At 33.6% G+C, this 18,639-nt stretch overlaps 1 long non-coding RNA gene across 2 annotated transcripts in view; it reads right to left on the bottom strand.

The window, feature by feature from the left end:
• Nucleotides 1–18,639, bottom strand: part of LOC140433359 (uncharacterized) — a 502,525-nt gene that overhangs the window by 43,019 nt on the left and 440,867 nt on the right. The window contains exon 3 of one of the 2 annotated variants that reach the window (XR_011949931.1): nt 1,967–2,100. The exons of the other annotated variant lie outside the window; for it this stretch is intronic. This is a non-coding gene — a long non-coding RNA (uncharacterized lncRNA). Of the gene's footprint in view, nt 1–1,966; nt 2,101–18,639 lie in introns of those variants that run through there. 2 annotated transcript variants of the gene reach the window in all.

Genomic DNA, 18,639 nt, shown 5'->3' with positions numbered 1-18,639 from the left:
GAAAGAGAGGCCTAGGAAGGAAAAGACTATCGTGGCTCAGAAACATCCGACAATGGACAGGGCTAAATTTTGAACAGCTAATAAGAACAGCTGAAGATAGAGAAGATTTTAAAATTGTAGTAGCCAACCTCCATTGAGGAGAGGGCACTTTAAGAAGAAGTCGTATACTCAGTTTGTCAAAAAATATGAACTTTATAAAGAGTAAAGTAAAAGAAAAAGATGATAAACGATCTGAATTGTGTGTTAATAGAGCTGGCATGTCTTTTATTTTATACATTCTAATTAGCGATTCGACGTTTTCTATTATTGGGAAATAAAAAAAAAATAAAAATAATAAACATATTATCAATAATATAAATTAATAATAATATTATTCGAAAATTACATAAAATTCTAACATTCCGTTTAAAATAAGAAAGCTTACAGTGATTTTCATTCTAACCAAAAGTAATAATTAACAAAAAAATTATTAAATTAGAAGGTCTGCACCTTATATACTGCACCATATTTAACCTTCCTCTTATGGTCTAAATTTTCAGAAATATACAAAAACAAAATATTGAAAACTTATTATTCAATACTAAATTATTAAAGGAAAAAACTAAAAAAGAAAGGAAAGAAAAAATAGCTGCGTGATGGGACGCGCGACGGAACGCGGCACGAAATAGATAAAAACGTTCGAGACACGGGACGGGACAAGAGCCTGTCTTGCGTCTCACCGCCCGCGTGAAACCCAATAAACTAACTATTTTTAGAAGTAAAAAAGTAAAACAAAACATAAAGTTAATAAACGAATAAAATCAAAAGAAATTGAAATAAAATAATTATTTGAAGAAAAATAACAAACAAGTGACGTTTAGAACGTAACAAAGGTAAAGGAAAGTTGCCGGGATAGAGTCATAAGCGAGATAGTGAAATGGAGTAGAATTGACTTGCATTATATCCAGAATATATGAGAAATATTTTGAGGAAGTTAAGGAATCTTCTTCTCCTTTCAGTACCCTGTCCGATTATCAAATTAGCGGATGTCTCTTAATACCAGTCTTGGAGATTGAGGATCAAGGATATTCTTTATCACCCTGGGCCTCTTCTTCGGCCTGGGCTTCTTCTTTCCGTGATCTTGCTCTGTATTATGAGGTGTAGAAGGTTATACCTATCTGGATGTCTCATTACATGTCCAAAATATTAAGATTTTTAAATTTTTATTGTTTCCGTTATTTCTGTGCTCTTTTCCGTTCGGTGTAAAACTACTACATTTCTTATTTCATCAACCTAACTTATCACTAATATTCGTTGGTAGATCCACATCTCACAGACCACCAATTTTTTCATTAGTGTCTCTGTAAGGGTCCAGCTCTCCATGCCATACAGTAATGTGGAGAATTTATAACAGCTTATTAATCAGATTTTAAGGATTAATTTATCTCTATTAATTTGAGGATATGCCGTCTGAGTATCTGATATTGTTGACATGAATTCGGTTGAATTTAATAAAAAAATTTCTTGACTAAATAAGTTAATATAATTTTTATAAAGTAACCAGACTAATAGTAGAATCAACTACTGACTACACATGATCTATCTACATATTTCATATCTTCTACTTTCATGATAACAGAGTCAACAATTCACAGCACACAAAATTAAAAATATTTGAGACAACCATCTTATGCATAAGATATATAGTTCATAATAGCGATCACCTCATCTACAATAAACATCAAACTAAATCATTTCAAAAATTTTATTTCATTTCATTTTCATCTTCATTTTGATTTAAAAATTTTAAATTTTCCTTTAGATAAATAAAATTTGCTCCGCTATAATCTTGTATTTATTACCTATCCTATCCATCTACTACTTTTCATACTAACGGTATTAAAGATAATGTGGTCCAGTCGTTCCTAATCAAATTATTCTATCACCTAATATGTCATGTCGGTGGCATATTAGGTATGTATAACTGATTAGGTTTATGTATCTCAAATCCCTATAATTAGATTGGAATATTACGTGTTCCTTCTCCTGGGGCTCGCATTTAACTTATGATCTTTAGAATTGAAACGGCTCACCAATCTTGCCAATTCCAACAATGAATACCTGAAACAGAATGCTTAAATAAACAAGTATTATGTGATAAAAGAAATTAAACTTGAAAAAAATAGTATCACGCAAGCGATACCAACAGAATATGGACCACAAAATAGTAGCTGTTTCCTTGGGGTATCACAGAGTTTTGAATATAGAATACACACAACAAAGTAATTTTTATAATAATTTATTAATATCTACCCACTTATATCGATATTACCACAAAAGATCTGAAAAGGTCGACGTGAAATAGGTCAAAAACCCTAGGTCATTGAATCTATCTATTTCGATATTATGGATGAATCATTATAAGATTATATTTTAAAGCATAAGACCTTAAAATGAAATGGTAAATCGTTTTAAAGAACATTGCTGGGACAATATTTTTTAAGGACAGTTTATTTGAAATTACCTTTAAGTTAAGAGAATTTATCTAACAAGATTAGGGATCTTTATTGATACCATATAGTCCGTCATGCCATGTAAAAAATCCCTTATTAGTTAATAATTCTATTGCAAATCATAGGATATACCGGAAAGAAAATACCAACATTACTTCATTTCACTTCTATACCAATTGTGACACTTACTTTAATACTTTATATGATACCTTTGCGCATATGTTTCTTAAATGAAGTTTACGAAGCTTACGAAATATCCAAACAGATTATTTAAAATGAAGCAAATAATTTTCGGCCGTATTAGGCCATCATCAGTGAGTCCGAAAAGCAAGTAATCCCACTTAAATAAATAAAAAAGGGGTAAAAATGTTACAGTTAAAAAAACCTTGTGGTAATTACTTAGTTAAAATTAAATTTAAATGTGTTAACATAACGAGAAAAGAAGAGACTTGCGAGGTCCACGACAACGAGAAAATAAATTGGACGTCTACATGAGTATCCATGTGAAAAAAAAATAAGTACATCATTTTATAGATTATTTTTGCAATCGCTTCGCTTACAAATTCCAAAATATTTCTATAAACTGTATTGCGGAAATTTCAATAATTTTAACTAATTTTAAATATTCATAGGTCATCTAGGCAGGAATCACTTAGTCTAATATAAAATTTGTATGAATATACATTATTATATTAATTTAAAATATATGTTGAAAAAAAAGTTAAAATGTCTGAAAAGAAAAAGAAATGTAGGCAGTAACGTTGGATATTTAAAGCTCGGGTTTATTTCATCAACGTTGAACCTGCCGCTGTGCCTTCTGTGCAACAAAGGCTTAAGAAATTATGCTATGAAACTATCCAAGCTAGAGGATCATCTAAGAAGGTGCCACCCTGATAAAGTAAATAAAAATTGATTGTACTTTAAAAATTTGAAACAAAAACAGAAAATAAGTACGGTGGACAATATGTTTCAATCCATTTCAAAAAGAGACAATGATGATTTGCTGGCAACTTAAAACATCTCACTACTCATAGTAAAATCAGGAAAACCTCATAATATCGGAGAACAGCTGATTTTTCCAGCGGTTGAAGTGGTGTTAAAACCTGTCCCATATCATGGAAATTATATACTCAAAAGAATTCATTTGAGCAGCAACACAGATCAAAGACTTCTTCTTCTTCTTCTTAGGGTGCCTGTCCGTTCCGAACGTTGGCGATCATTCAGGCTACAATGACTTTCTTGGTTGCTATACTGAATAGCTGTGTTGAGGTCTTTCTATGCCATGCTCTCAGGTTAGCAAGCCAGGATATTCTTCTTCGTCCTGGGGCCCTTTTTTCTGCCAACGGCGTTCACAAATCCAAACTGATTGGGTGCAATTTGCTCCTCGCATTTTCGGTAAATTCTTTTGTGGATGACTTTTAAAAACAGCTTCAGCAGATGGCTCATTAGGCTTATGGTTCTATAGTCTTCACAAACTTTTGCCCCTAGTTTTTTGGGCAATGGTACGAAATCCGATTTAAGCCACTCTACTGGTATTTTTCCTGCCTTTTATATTTTATTAAATATTTCAGTTATTATTTTTATTTGCTCCGCATCTAATAACTTTAGCGGTTCTGCAGGAATTTCATCAACTCCTGGTGCCTTTCCATCCTTATTTGTCTGACGGCTGCCGTTATTTCTTCTGGTAGGATTTAAGGACCTGAATTTTCTTCAATGGTGGGCTCTTGTATTGTTCTAAGGTCATGGAAAAATTTTCTCTAAGTATTCTTCCCATACTGTCTTTTTCTTCTTTGGTTATGGCGCGATTGCCTTCATCATCTGTTATTTCAGATTTTAGATCAAAGAGTATTGATGAAATGAGATACGATGTTGAAGATGTATTGTGAACTTATCTGCAAATGAACCATTTCTTAATTCAGTTGGACCAGTCAACGTCACCTGGTAGTAAAACACCATTATTGACATATATTCGTTTCGTTATAGATATCAAGAAATCCAAGAAGAACTTCTCTTTGCGAGAAATTTAGCGACTGACAAAAAAAGTGAATACATATTCAATGTTTTGAAAGCCTATTTTACTGAAAATTTAATCCCTTTGTCAAAGCTGGAGCACCAGCTTATTCATCAGATTTGTTTACTAAATTTAATGAAGTTAACTTGCAGTTACACGGTGATACTCTGAATTTAATAAAAGCAAAGTCCATCATGGCAGCTTTCCTACAAAAATATTAGACCACGTGAATTTTTTTGTGTCCCAACTTATCATTGTTTTCACTATGGAAATACCACAGTGGATTATCAACACATTTTGTGACATTACAGAAATGGATGTCATAATACAAGAAGTACTGGTCGCAATTAGCACTAACAAAGTAATTAAGGTGGAGTGTGGAAAGGGGTATAAACAATTCTGATTTCAGAAAGCTGTATATTTTTCTTATCGTGCATTGGTGACTATTGTTAAAAAATTTCGATAGCTTTTCCATCTTGTAATCTAGTGGAAGGGTTTTAACGAAGTTGCCAATCTGCTTACTAAAAACAGTTTGCAAATCGTTGAACGTGAAGATTTAAGACTGCTCACTAATTTGAAGCCACGAATTGAACGATTTGTATCAGAGACACAGGTTCATCCCTCACATGAATACCAAAAACACATTAATATAAGGTTTTGCGGATATAATAAATTTATACGAACAACAAAAAGGCATAATTGATAATAAGTATTCAACAGGGATGTGTTTTCTCACAATTATTATTCGATATTTGTTTATAGAAGCGATAGAAGCGACTGACGACAAGTAATGAACCGTATCGAAATTGTAAACATTTTATAAATAATTTTAATATCGATAAAACAAAAACAATTATTATAATCAGCAAAAATGCATAAATGGAAAACATTAGAAATAATTCAGAATTTTACATGGGATGTAAGTTGAATAAGAAATGTTAAATATTTTAACTTTACTACATGAATTTGTGTCGCGAAACTTAACAAAAGCAATTCTAAAGTGATGATATTACAGTATCATAGGTGTCTCATGAGAGGCAACTTTTTCTAATTTTTAAAATTTAAAAGCTGAAATTTTCTTTTTTTTAGCGTCAGCTTTTGGGCTTATATTTCATTGCTATTATGTTTGCTAATTTATGATCGGAAGACTAGAAACGCACTAATGGCACTTTGCAATCGAACATTTAATTGTTCCGTTCTCATAATCTAATATTCTATAATGTCAGAACTTCTTCCGTTCAGGATGATCGCCTGGCACCAACCCTTTTAATTTAGCACTGAAATCTTTTTCTTTACGTGCCATATCAAAGTTATTCAACGTCCCCGATCACCATTGAGAAGGCTTCTCGATCTTATGCCACATTATAATTGTCCTGCATTTGATATCTCAGTTCATTCACGAATGTTTTTTGACCAAAAACCTGTTTTCTTCCAACGTCTCTGCGGCCTTCTATTTTGCCTTTAAGGGTAAGTTGTAATATCCTATATCGATTTTCTCTCACTATGTGCCCCAGATAAGACATTTCCGATGTTTAATAGTCTTTAGCAATTCTCTATCTTTGTTGACCCTACTTAGTACTTCCTCATCAGCACTTGCTGTCCAAGGTATCTTCAGCATCCGTCTATGAATCCACATTTCCTATGCTTCAATTTTGTTCATACTTGATACTTTTTGTGCCCACACTTCTGCTTCATACAAAAGTACAGATTACATATAGCACATAATCATTCTTTGTCTTAGTTCTAAACTATGATGATTATTGCAAAAAATGTCTTCATTCTCATAAAATAAGTTTTAGTAATTTCTATTCTTCGTTTTATTTCCATGTCTGGATCTAGTTGGTCCGTTATGACAGTTCCCGTTATGACAGTTATATATAATTTTGTGAACTTTTTTAACTTGGACTCCATTTAATTGAAGCTCTGCATCTGGAACGATCTTCATCATTGATGAAGATTGATGAAGATGTTCTTGATTTAATGGTTGAACTCTTTAATCTAATATATCAGACTGCCACAATCGGTGTTACGTATTCACTACTCTCCTTTATGACTTGGAAGCATTGACATTAAAACAAGTGCATCTAAATAAGTTGAGCGAATTTTGGTGTTGAAGAAGAATCCTACGAATATCATGGAATCAAAGAATGTCAAACGCAGAAGTTACTAGAAGAATAGAAAATAAAGCTGAAATAATATTGACTATCAAAAGAAGAAAACTTAAGTACTTAGGTCATATTATGAGAGAGCAAAAATACTCATTATTGCAGCTTATTATGCATGGCAAAATTCGAGAAAAGCGAAATGTGGGAAAACAAAGAATATCGTGACTTAAGAAATTGAGGGAATGGTTGGATTGCAGTAGTGCAGAACTATTTAGAGCGGCAGTCAATAGGGTCCGCATAGCAGTGATGATTTCCAATCTTCGATGAAAACTGGAACTTAAAGAAGAAGAAGCATCTGGATGTAGATTACGACTAAAGACTTAAATTTTGGTTTTGTCTGAGTTTATTTTAATACCCATTTCTTCTCTCACTTCGTGAATATGATCAAGCAGAGTTTGGAGACCTTCGATATTTTCTGACGGAAATACTATATCGTCCGCGTATCTAATTACATTATGTTGTTCCCCTTTGATTTTGATTCCATATGGCTGTCTCTCAGGTGCCCTTTTAAATAGCTAATCCGAGTAAACATTGACCAATGATGGGGACAAAATGCAACTTTGTCTGACTCCTCGTTGTATGGAGATTTCGTCGGTGTAATTCTCTTTAATTTTTACGATAGCAGTTTGATTCCAGTATAGATTTTTAATGACACGAATATTTTTGTCATCCATTCCTACATGAACTGGAATACGTAGTTAGAAAAACGTCAGAAGTAAAAAGAATACACTTATCAATAAATCAGTCCAACTGGCAGCACATGCAAATCACATGCTAAACAAATAGGTTTGACAATAGTAGATGAACAACACAGCCGTCACTATAGGTATAGGGAAAACAATGTGTTAGAGAGAGAGGTGTGTGACGTCACAGCATATAGGGAATTGTGTGTATTGGAGAGAGAGGTATGTATACGTATATACGTATATACGTATCTCCGTTGTTAGTGGTCCGATTTTAACAAACTGAGGCTCATTTGAATGGGGGAGGGGCAAGGAATTCAAATATGACGACGTATTGCCAAAAGGGCGCACGGCGTCCGGACGCGTTCCGGCGTCCGAGCGCTGATCGGTGCGCGAACCAGATGTGCGGTCGGTACCTTAATTTTTCAACGTCCGAGCGGGCGGCATCCGATCGGTGCGCGAACCAGATGTGCGGTCGGTACCTTAATTTTTCAGCGTCCGAGCGGGCGAGCTGGCGACGTCCGAGGGCAAGCTGGTGATGCGCAAACCAAATGTGCGATCGGTACCTTAATTTTCCATGGAAAGATCTTGTAGATAAGAAGCGCGCGGATTTTGGAATTTAAATAAAACTATATTTAATTTTTTATTAATTTTTATTAATTATAAAAATTATAAAAATAATTATCAGAACAATCTTTATTCGTATATAGTTACAATTTTGTTTAACAAAGTTTTTAATTGTTTTAATAGACCGTCTTCAGGACAGGGTATTCCAAAAAGCCCCCAACTAAACGTTCCTGCTGCTACAACTTTACGTGTGTATTCGCTGTACTTATAATAAGTATTGTTTTGAAAAAAGTAAATAAACCCATCTGTGTACCGGAATGCTGATGTTATTTTATAAACGCAATTTGCCTATAGGTACAATTAGAAAACTGCAAACACATATAGGACATTTTAAACATTTTAAACAGATTATTTTAAATAGACATGTAGGTATGGGTCTAGACAACAAACTAAAACATAGAGTTAAATGGGAAAATGTAGTTTCCGCGTTTAATAGTCGAATTAAAACTGGAATTATAGTTAATTTATGGCATAAGGACTTAGCACATTTCCTAAATGATTGTTATATTATTTTTAAAAATAAAATCAGAAAAATTTTAAAGGTAGATAAACTTGTTAAAGTTAATGTTTGTTTTTGTGGAGAATTTATTAAAAAATCGGGGGAGAATGAAATTGTGACTTTTAAATATTTTAATACAAAAAATGCTATACTAGACATATCTGCCGATACAGAGCGGTGGTTTTTTGAAAATGTTAAAGATAAAATAAATCTTAAATTATCTGAGTTTCAGGAAAAAGACTCTGGTTTTGCATTAAATAGAATAATATCTTTAGAAGTAAATATTAATCGATATGAAATTGGAAATGGTTCATCTTATATTAAACTCCCAGAGTCTATTCAAAAAAAGCGTGCTTGCATTAATATAAAAAATTCAGATCAGGCTTGTTTTTATTGGGCAATAGTTAGTGCCTTCTATCCGGCTAAAGCAAATAAAGAACTTACGTCCTCATATCCATTTTATAGCACAGTATTAAAAACAGAAGACTTGGAGGCACCGATGCCGTTACATCAAATTTCAAAATTTGAAAAAATAAACAATGTATCAGTCAATGTATATGCTTTAGAATTGATAGAAAATAATAAAAATTCATTTTTCACAGTATACCCAGCAAGATTAACTAAAAAAGTAGTTGCCAAACATGTAAATCTTCTTTTAATTCAAAATCACTATTTTCCTAAATTAAACGATTATGAGGCACCTCCAGTGGATACTGATGATTCTGAAATTAAGTACCACTACTGCTATATTACTGACATATCTAGATTAGTTTCTAGTCAAGTAAATAAAAGGAGGCGCAAATTATTTCTTTGTAATAGATGTCTAAATTATTTTTCAACTGCAGAGAAATTGTCTGAACACGAAAAAATGTGTGCAGATATTAATAATTGTAAAATGTCTTTTCCTAAATATGATGTTGTTAGTTTTAAAAATTATACTTATAAACAAACAACGCCATTTGTCATATATGCAGATTTTGAGTGCATGTTAGAGAAAGTTACAGACCACAAATCACTTTTCACTAAAAAATATCAAAGACATATTCCGTATAGTGCTGGATACTATGTAAAATGCAGCTATGATGAAAAGTTGTCTTTTTTTAAAAGTTATAGAGGCAATGACTGCATGGAGTGGTTTGCTAGTGAATTACCAAATTTAGCTCAAAGTATTAATTCAAAAATTAAGGCAATAATACCAATGGAGGAAAAACCAAGTACCTGTGGGGCTACAGTGTGCCACATATGCGAAAAATGTTTTTCTTTCACAGATATCGTTGTCAGAGATCATGATCATTTTACGGGGGAGTTCAGAAATTACGCTCACCAAGCATGTAATTTAAATTTTAAAAAATTGTTTGTTGTCCCACTTATTTTTCATAATATGAGCGGATACGACGGCCACTTTATAATTTCTGAGTTAAGTAAAAAAGGAGATATTAGTCTACTTCCTATCAATAAAGAAAAATACATTTCATTTACACTTAACGATAAAGTTACTAATATAAAATTTCGATTTATTGATTCATTAAGATTTTTAGGAGCTTCTTTAGATGAATTAGCATCAATATTAGATAAAAATGACTTTAAAATTTGCAGTCGAGAATTTAGCAGTTTAAGTAGCGAAAATTTTAAATTAATAACTAAAAAAGGGGTTTTTTGTTATGATTTTATTGACTGTTGGGAAAAATTAGACATTACCGATTTACCTCCGATAGAGGCATTTTATAATAAACTAAACGATAAGAATCTTACAGATGAGCAATATACTCATGCTAAAACAGTTTGGGATGCATTTAGCATTGCAAATTTAGGTCAATATTCGGATTTGTATTTAAAGACTGATATTTTGCTTTTGGCAGATGTTTTTGAAAATTTTCGAAAAAAATGTTCAATAACTTATGGTTTAGATCCCGCATGGTACTACACAATGCCTGGTTATTCTTGGGATTGTATGTTGAAATACGTGGGGTGTAAGCTAGAGTTATTGCGTGACGTTGACATGATACTGTTTATTGAGAAAGCAATTCGTGGAGGAATTTCAGTATGTAGTGGCAGAATGTCGGAGGCTAATAATAAGTACATGCCTAAATATGACTCCACAAAGCCCTCAAAATACTTAATGTATTTTGATGTTAATAATTTATATGGGTGGGCTATGGGAGAGCCCTTACCCTACGAAGGATTTGAATGGATGGATGCCAACGACTTTAATGTTATGTCTATACCTGATGACTCTCCAGTAGGGTATATGTTACAAGTTGATTTGGACTACCCCCACAAATTACACGATCTTCACTCAGATTTTCCATTCGCTGCCGAACACCGCAAGGCTTTGGGTTCAAATCATACGAAACTAATGACAACACTTTATAATAAAAAAGAATATATCGTTCATTATAGAAATTTAAAACAAATGCTGGCTAATGGGTTAGTTTTAACAAAGATTCATAAAATTTTGAAATTTAAGCAGTCTGCGTGGCTGCGACCCTACATAGAATTAAACACTCGACTTAGAGCTACAGCTACAAACGATTTCGAAAGAAACCTCTATAAATTAGCAAATAATAGTGTATTTGGAAAGACAATGGAAAACATTAGGAAACATAGAATAGTAAAACTAGTCCGATCATGGAATGGGCGATATGGTGCCAAAAATTTAATTTCTAGTGCGCGGTTTCATAGCCGAAAAATATTTAATGAAAATTTAGTAGCTATAGAACTAATTAAATCAGATCTAGTTTTTAATAAACCTTTATACATTGGCATGACTGTTTTAGATATATCAAAATTATGTATGTACCAATTTCATTACGACTATATGCTCCCAAAATTGGGTGCAGATAAATGTAATTTAATGTATATGGATACCGATAGCTTTATTTATGAACTGTACTGTCATGATGTATATGAGGAAGTAATAAAACAAGATTTATCAAAATTTGATACATCTGATTACGCTGTAGATAATATATATAATATTCCTCGCGTAAATAAAAAAGTTTTAGGAGTAATGAAAGATGAAAATAAAGGAGAAATTAGGACAAAATTTGTGGGATTACGATCAAAAATGTATACTTTTAAAGTTCAATCCGGCCGAATCACTAAAAAAGCAAAAGGGACTAAATATAATATAGTAAAAAATGTTATAAAATTCGATGATTATGTAAACTGTTTAAATGATTTTAAGGAACAAACTGCTACTCAACGCTCCATTCAGTCATATTGCCATAACGTTTATAGTATAGAACAAACAAAAATTGCGTTAAGTCCTTATGATGATAAAAGATATTTAATTTCAAATAGTTTTAGAACGCTACCATGGGGGCATTACAGTATTTTAGAATAGATTTTTTTATTGCAGAAGAACGTTGAAATGTCTCACAGGTGTGTTACACCAGACCTATGGACTCCCGCTAATCTGCAACAAATAGCAGCCAATAAAATTTATTGGGCTGTAGTTGATGCTCATACAAAGACATTTCCGCTTTCAAGTGGAGAGTTATGTCAAATTCATCTTCACCATAATGTGATTGGTATTCAACGGGAGTTCAGTAAGCAAGAGCATGGATGTATCCTGAATTTTAAGATTCCCAAGCAAATACGATCTAGTTTAAACGTAAATTGTATAAGAGAATTAAAACTACAAATTGTGAAGAACTCTGAAAAAGTGATGTCATGTGGGTGTCAAAGATGCGGGGCTCCCTATGGATTCCCCCCAATTTACAAAAATAGCGAATACAATCCTAAGTAAATTGTCTAAGAGAAAACTACAAATTGCAAATATATAAAAATTGATTTTTTGAGACGAATTATGTTTATAAGCTACTATCTCTCTTTTGTACTAAACGCATAACAATATCCACGTGCTATCTCTCTCTTTCTTGTATATATATATATATATATATATATATTGTAAAATAGTTTGAAATATATATGTTAAGGTAAAATAAAAACTCTAAATTGGTATTTGTATTATTTATTTAAAATCATTAATTACCTTAATTTTATTAAAATGAAGCAATTCCCTAAGAGCATTATTTGTCATATCATCGGGCATTATAGAACAAAATGCATGCAATATTTGCATGGGACTTAAACTATCTACAGTATTTTTACAAAAATCTATAACATTATAATAATATTTACAAAAGTTCATCTTTTTTAAAAACTTTATACGAGGCAATATCACACTAGTGTTAAGTTCAACAATTTGCTTCACTTCTTCTTCATCCATATAGTACTCCACACCATACTTCTTAACAATAATGAATTTGCAATCATCGTAAACTATTGTGGTAACAGTGCAGTATTCTTCGCATGGAAAAGTTTGGGTGTTGTTGTCTTCAGTTGATTGGAAAAAATCAATTAGTTGTTGTGTGATGATTGAAATAAAGGATTTCCATTCGTATACGCTGAGTGATATTCTGCTGCTAGTTTTATATTGTTGAGATAAAATCACTGCAGGCATAAATGATCTTGCTGGGCTTATACCACATTGTACTTCATAGCCCGATAATGTGTATTTTGTTGCAAGCAGGTAGAAAAATTCTGATTTGGAGGCATCCTCATAATTTTTCAAAATTTTATTTAATCCATGACTATAGTCTAATCCATGACTGTCTTCTTCGCAGATAGACATATCATCGCAATCACTTGAATAAGAAGAATACCCACTATCTTGAGAACCCATGATAACTTTACTGACTTTGATTCTGAAGCATGAGTTCTTTTATATCCCCCTACTCCTTGTGGTATCTACCTCTTTTTTTCAAAAATGTATTGCTACGCGGCGGATTAAAAAGTAGATCTTAAACTGTGTCATTAGCGTTAATCCAGCTGTTATGTTTGCTGTCCATACCAAGCCATTTCACATACATCTTATTACCTTTTCGTCTAAGTACTTTTTCAACGAGGTATATGTCTGGGCTTGATGTCTTCTGCATCTCTTCTTCGTAGAAGCCTCCACTTATCGGTGTACCTTGCATGTCTTCAAGCAAATATGTTATAGGATTTGTTATCTTAACTTGTACAATTTTAAATAATTCTGTAGTCCAATTAGGAGTGTAGGCCTTTTCGAAGAAATGTTTTGCCTTTCAAACACGTACAATGTCACCAACTTTAAATTTTCTCGGACCTGCAATCTTTAAATGGCTATAACTTTTGTTTAAAATAGCTTTTTCGTTGGACTTGTTGACCTGGGATGGTTTGTATCCTGTTTTGCTGTGTTTTGTATTGTTGTATTCTTCGGTGATTATAGGCAGAGCATCTAACCATTTGTATGATCCATGTAAACTAAAATACTTGTATAACTTTGCTTTTAACGTTCTAATAACTCTTTCACAAATGGCAGCTTTTTTGATCGTGTAGGTGCTGTAATGATTAATTCCGTGTTTTTTCATTAAATTTTGAAATTTTCTGTTGTAAAATTCGGTTCCCTGATCAGATTGCAGGTTCTTCGGAAGTCGTCGAGTATGAGCGAGAATATCCGAAAATGCCCGAGTAATTTCCTCACCAGTCTTTGTTTTTAGAGGACGTGTCCAAACAAATTTTGAAAAACAATCAATTACAACTAGTATTAGTTTGTAATTTTTATTTTGGTGTGCATAAGGACGCATTTCAGCTAAATCCATCTGCCACAAATCATCGATTCCTTTGATTATTGTTCGTCGACGAGGATAGTTTTTTCGTGTCGGTTTATGCAATTCGTTCACCACTTGTTGCTTTTCTTTAGACATTTTCTGCACATCTACTATATCTAGATGAATATTACCTACTAAACTCTGTAATGTTTGCTCCACTTGTTTTAACCTCTCCATCTTTTAGGGTATATTTTTTACTGCGTTCTCTACATTTTTTAACCTCTCTTCCATCTTCATCTCGTTTATCATATTTTTTGCAATTGTTTCTGCAAAATCTTTTATATTTGTACTCATATCCTTTTTTAGTGTATTCAAATCATTTGACAATATTTTAGTAACCTTATCTATGTTGTTATATACTTCTTTTTTTAATACAACCATATCGTGTGCCGATGTTTGTATCAACTTAATTATCGTGTCATCCATATAATTTTTTAGTGTATTTTGACCATCTATAGCAGATTTTTGATTTGTATCCATATCCTTTTTTAGAGTATTAAAATTTTCATTAATTTTTTTTTCCAATCTTTGCTCGACAAGTGGAACTCTAGTTTTATAAAGGCCTGATCTTACTTCATTTGTTTTGTAGGTTAAATTTGGAACTATGGTTGTATGAAACTCTTCTCTTACATCGTTTAGTCCGATGGTTAAATCCTGTATGCTTTTATCCGTATCCGTTTTTAGTGTATTCAGATCATCTTTGATTATTTTCTCAAACTTTTGTTCGAGAAGTGGAACTGTGGTTTCACGTATCTCGTTTATTTGATTATCGACATATCTTTTCGTAGCAGCATCGTCATTGTCTGATGGATCCTTGACATTGCAAATTTTCACGTTTTCGGCATTAATATTTCCGTCAGAAGTATGTGGAAATGTGACTCGCGCCACCTTTTGGGTGTTACTACTACTACGGGAGTGATGACCGAATTTGTCGACACTCATGATGGAAATGATACTGACATTCCCAGTTACTCTATTATATTAGCTTCTCTTAGTTCATTGATGATGGCTACGATTTCGTTGTCGAGAGACGTGTTGCCTGCGTCTTTCGAAGCCACCAAGAGTTTAAGACGTTCAACTAACTCATTTGGATCATCCCAATAAATATACTCCATGGGTGCAGTGTTGTATGTTAAACGAGAGTCATCCAATCCCGTTCCTTTGGCCGTAGATGAAGATGATCGTGTTGTTGTTGTTGTTTTCGTTTTGTGTTCGAGTTCTTTTTTGGATCGAGTTGCATGCTTTTTCATTGCTGCATCAGATGGTTTGAATAGAGGTTTAATAATAGAATGGTATTTTTCTCCACTAGAACCTTTAAGACGTCCTAAGGTATCCAGATGAATCTCTGTGTTTTTCAACAGTGTTTTATACTTTTGTAAATCCTCATCATTATACTGTTCAGGGTTGGCATAAAATAAAAGTTGATATAGACCTGGCGTACCACCTAACCTACGTTCTTCTAAATCACGTTCTCGAATTATTATTATGTCTCCATTGCGTTTGTCAAAGTTTATTCGACGTTTTCCCATTATCCAGCCACTAATAGAATCGTAAAATGGACCATAGTTTTTATCAATTTTATCGTCTTTTATTAAATATTCTTTTATGTACTTGTGACTTATTGAAGGATATTGATCGATATATTCGTCTGTGGCATCCATCGGAATCTCGATTGGTTCTCGAATAATGTTTTCATCAGGTATCGCTAGATCAGGTGCATCAAGAAATACATCATCACCATCATCACCATTCTTCTCCTCCTCTTCCTCCTCTTCCTTTTTCACTTCTTCTTTTTTAACTTGTTCAAACTTGTTAGTGATAGTATGATGTAACGTTTTTGATGATTGTGCAATATCTTTGAGAGGTTTCGAGAGTGGTTTAAACAGTTTATTTAGGGACTCATCTTGTTCTGTTCGGCCTAATTTTAATGCCAAATATTTTTTGCGAATTGATCTAGCCAATTCGGCGACTTTCTTCTTGCGAAGCGCAATGGCAACCGTATCATCTAACATTGTGTTGACAACTAAACAATTATCTTACAATTTTATATATTTATCAAATCCTTTGCGATATCGGCCATTATTGAGAGCAAAATCTTTTATAATTACCAGAGTACCATACCTATCACGCCAACATTCAGAACAAATTTTTTTAAATTCATCAAATGACATGTCTGGTGATACATGCTCATCAAATACATGCTTTAAATTTATCTCATCTTGCTTGAATAGTACAATCATGTTACAGTTGTCTCTAATTAACTGCTTCGGTATTTTTGAATATGTTTGACATAAATAAGCGGCATCGATATCTTTATGTCTGCACATGGAATAATACTCGCGAATCTTTTGCTGACCATCGCATGCAACATCGTCAAATAAAAACACGGAGTGAGGTTTAGCTTCGCTGGGACTAATAATTTCTTCGTTGTCTTTAAATGGGTAATATCCTACACCTTTAACTTGCGCTATTACATCTTGCAGTAGTTGGTATTTCGGTTGAAAGAGGGATTTCGAATAAACATAGACATTTTTAAACTTGACGCCATTCGGATTAAATAGAAGAGATAGCATAACATTCGTTTTGCCGCACCCACTTGGACCGCAAATAATCGCTCTGAATGAATTCGGTAGTAATTTACCATGTTTACCGTTGGTTGTTTTCTGGGCAATGTCCAAATTCTCAATTGGTAGCGTCTGCTCTTGCTGAACGACCTTCATCATGTGACAAGTGTAGTACATAAGTACGGTAATATATATTATAGATGTCACCACTTGCATGGTATCAGTCCAATGTTGGTCGTTGAAGGAGGAGGTCTCGTGAACTCTCTAATTAATAAACTTCCAGTTGAACTACATATTCCTGGTTATCAGTATTGTGGACCCGGAACAAAACTAAAAAAACGTCTTGCACGTGGAGATCCAGGAATTAATCCATTAGACGCAGCTTGCAAACGACACGATATCGCTTATTCGCAGCATTCATCTCTCGAAGAACGCCACAAGGCCGATAAAGAATTGGAAGATAGAGCTTGGGAGCGCTTCAAGTCGAAAGACGCTAGCTTTGGTGAAAAAAGTGCTGCTTTAATTGTAACTGGTGGAATGAAAACGAAAAGAAAGTTGGGGATGGGATGCTCTCGTCGTCGTGGAAGACGAGGACGTTACTCTTTCAATCGAGATGTTGTCCCAAAAATTGCAAAGTCCATGAAAAGAGGAGCATCGTTAACAGATACTGCTTTGACGGCTGTACGAATAGCAAAATCCATAATCAAAGGACTTGGTGGTCGTAAAGAAGTTGATGTTCCACGAGTGCTACCACTAAAATCCGGAGGTTTTCTACCCCTCATACCTCTATTTGCAGGCCTTTCCGCTTTGGGGGCTTTAGCGGGGGGTGCAGCTGGGGTGGCGAAGACAGTAGTCGACGCTAAGAATGCTCAAAAGAAATTGGAAGAGGATATTCGCCATAACAGGGCAATGGAACACATCGGTTCGGGTCTGTACCTACGTAAGAAACCCAGAGGTGGATTCGGCTTATATTTGAAAAAAAACTTCCAATAAAGCTACCCAATCGTCCGCTATATGATGTGGAGATTGCACATTATGCGAAGAAGATCCTTAAAATACCACATTTTCGAGGTGTTTTCATGAATGACGCTCTGCCTAGAGACGGTCCTCGACAACGAGAATGTGCAATAGTAAACTTGGATGTGTCCACACATAACGGGACACATTGGGTAGCATATAGAAAGATAAACAGCGACGTAGAGTATTTCGATTCATTTGGTAATTTGAAGCCGACCAAAGAACTTGTTAAGTATCTGGGTGGTGCACGTGCCAACATTTCCTATAATAACCATCAGTATCAAACATACAATCAAATTATTTGTGGACATTTATGCTTAAAGTTTTTATATAATGGAGCCTACTAAAAGTACAGAACTGCTTATGGGCCATATGTTTTACAAAAAATGTTTTACAGAATTCAGTAAAGAAGAACTAAAATGCATACCGCTAGATTATATTAAACGAACTGTACGACCTTACGAATTGTTACAAATATGGCATAAATTGCCTGAAGAATATCGAAGAGAATTTAACCTACAGATACTACTTCCTTGCTTCGTACATTATAACAGACCGGATTGGAGGACTCACTGGGATGGCCCACCTGATTCTCAAGCTTCATGTTATTTTTGTAAACTTGCTTTGGAACAAGTAAAACTATTAAAGTAAATATTGTTGTTTTTTTCTAATATAATAACCTATTAATACATTGACGTGAGTCAGTCATCATGTCGCAGTTGTTGAGAGTAGACAGCACCAATTACATATTCTCATTTCAACCTCCCACACCGATCGTGTTGGATCCGAACAAAGATTATGAGATAGCTCTTCGATTTTTCCATTCCTACAACAGTATACCAAACATTGAAAATAACAAGTTTTATTACTACAATGACAAAAACAAATTGCAACAATTTGATATCCCCGATGGATGTTATGAAATTGCCGATATTGAAGAAT

Source organism: Diabrotica undecimpunctata, chromosome 2, assembly GCF_040954645.1.
Source record: "Diabrotica undecimpunctata isolate CICGRU chromosome 2, icDiaUnde3, whole genome shotgun sequence".
Lineage (NCBI taxonomy): Eukaryota > Metazoa > Arthropoda > Insecta > Coleoptera > Chrysomelidae > Diabrotica > Diabrotica undecimpunctata.
Note: the sequence above shows the minus strand (reverse complement) of the source record. Positions and strands in the feature narration are given on the sequence as shown.